This window comes from Cololabis saira, chromosome 1, assembly GCF_033807715.1.
Source record: "Cololabis saira isolate AMF1-May2022 chromosome 1, fColSai1.1, whole genome shotgun sequence".
Classification (NCBI taxonomy): Eukaryota; Metazoa; Chordata; class Actinopteri; order Beloniformes; family Belonidae; genus Cololabis; species Cololabis saira.
The window spans coordinates 13,884,544-13,886,975 of record NC_084587.1 but is presented as its reverse complement, the minus strand read 5'-3'; positions in this window follow the sequence as shown (position 1 = coordinate 13,886,975).

Here is a 2,432-nt window from a genome sequence, read left to right as displayed (position 1 = left end):
AGAGACGGAGAAATCCGAAGGGTTCAATACGGCGTCACGGCTGCGGCGTGTGCTCTGCGTTGGTGTGACGCAGAACCTTAATTCAGCCTTTACATTGTCTATTTCTGTTTTTGACGTCCAATCAATTGTCTTCTGGGGACAATAAAGTGTTTCAGGCATGTCCAACTGGGAGGAGGCCCTGTGGAAGACCCAGAACATGCTGGCTGCACCCTTAACAGCAAGCAGGCCTGGCTCTGGGCTAGCCTGGGAACGCCCCAGTTTTCCCCCAGAGGAACTGGAGGAGGTGGCTGGGGAGAGGGAAGCCCGCGCCTCTCTGCTTAGGCTGCTGCCCCTTCAACCCTACCTTGGATAAGTGGAAGTTAAAGGGGACCTATTATGAAAAACACGTTTTTTCTTGCTTTAACATATATAAAGTGGTCTCCCCTCAGCCTGCCAAATCAGAGAAGGAGGAAAGCAACCAAATTCTGTGATGTGGCTTCTACGAGCCGTTCAGATTCTGCTCCCGACGTTACGTAACGACGTGAGCGATGCGTGAAACCACGCCCACAACTAACTCCGCCGGCCGGAGCTTCCGCCATTTATTCGTAGCCGTGTATCGCGTCATTCGCATCAGGCAGCCAATCAGCACAGAGCCTCATTATCATAGCCCCGCCCACTCAGAATCCTGCATAGATAATGAGGTTAGAGAATGGGAAGATAAAGACATGGCTCAGAGGCTGAATTTCTAATTTATTAAGCAAAAACAATCAAAAGCTTGTTTTTAAGACGTTCAAGGCCTGTTTAAAATAGGTATTACATACCATAATAGGTCCCCTTTAATGGATGGATGGATGGATGGATAGTTAGCATCATTGGTTAGCATTGGCAAAGCCAGTCAAACTAAAATAGCAAACTGAACTGTGGTGGGTATGTTCCTGCAACCTTCCAGGCCTCATTGTTCCATCCGTATTGCCATGCAATAACACACACACACACACACACACACACACACACACACACACACACACACACACACACACACACACACAAACACACAAAAGCAGTCTACAGAAAACCCATGGGTGATATCACAGACTGTTTGTCCAGTTCTTTTTATCGTCTATGCCCAAGCTTAATGCTTTCAAGATTAGATAAATAAATAAAAAACAACAACATTATAATGAGTTATTTTATTTCATAGTAATAGTGCTACCAGTAGTGAAATTCTCGTAGTAATTAATTAGTCATCACTGAGAAATCCAATATTATTATTAAAGATTTGGGCTAGTAACAAGTTAGGCTGCCTGCCCAACACTGAAAGTAGCTATAGCATCTAATTTGTATCTGTGTATAGTACTGAGCTATTAGGGGGGGGGGACCCTGTTAAAACTACAAACTGCAGTCACGTGGTATGTGAATATAAGCAGTGGTGGGACGTAAGAACTTCAGCCCAGTCACTAAGAAGTTCCAGCAAATATCTATTTACTTTATGGGTCATTATCACTATAAAGTGCCTTTGAGACATTGTAATTTTGATAAAAAATCTGTAAGATTTACCATTTAAATTCATAATCCTGTCATTAAGCTACCCCTAGGATGTTTAAAATACATATTGGTCAAGCTTAAACACTTTTTATGAATTAAATACAGAATGTCAAACTATTGACCCTTTGCAAAATATGTCCACCCTGTCAGGGGACAAATGCTAGCTTCAGCTATATATTGTTTATTACATAATTATGATAAAACATACTTTTTCAGAAATATCTTTGGTCCCTTTCTAATTGATACATATCAGATAATGGGAAAAATGTTTGGGGAATAGTGGAATTAGAGTAAAATGACAGTTCATCTACACCGACCGCCATAGGTCTTCTTTGTTTTTAAAATAAAATGGTAAAAACAACTGTATCCAGCAATGTATATGCCAACTGCAGTCATTTCTATGCTGACAAGCTTTTGAAAAATGACCTGTAGTAAACCAAACTGCCTAAAGGTGCACGTATCTGAAATCACTGGTCACTTAACCAAACAGTCATTCACAAATTTATGGAAATCAGTATTTTTATGTGTTGTTTACATGTTGCAAAAGCCCTCAATGTTTATGCAAACTATTCTGGGCTGCAATTTTTTAAATTGTTTATTTTAAACTATCAGTAAAATCCCAAGAGCATGTGAATATGTGGGGGAGATTTGGTTGCAGTTTTGGCTCAGTTTATCTCCTCAGATAGGACATTGACTTCTTCTACTCTTATTTGAGAAGAACTGACAGTAAAAACATTCATCAGTCCCCGATGATAAGAGGCAAAGTACCTGTATGGGCGATTATAAGAGTACTCCCCACCCTTATTTTGTCATTGTCAACCAACCACTCAGCTGGGGTTTTTTTCTTCACCTCTGCCACTCCCTTTCTTTCCATCCTGCAGCAGTTTCCCCGCCTCTCACCGCCTCTG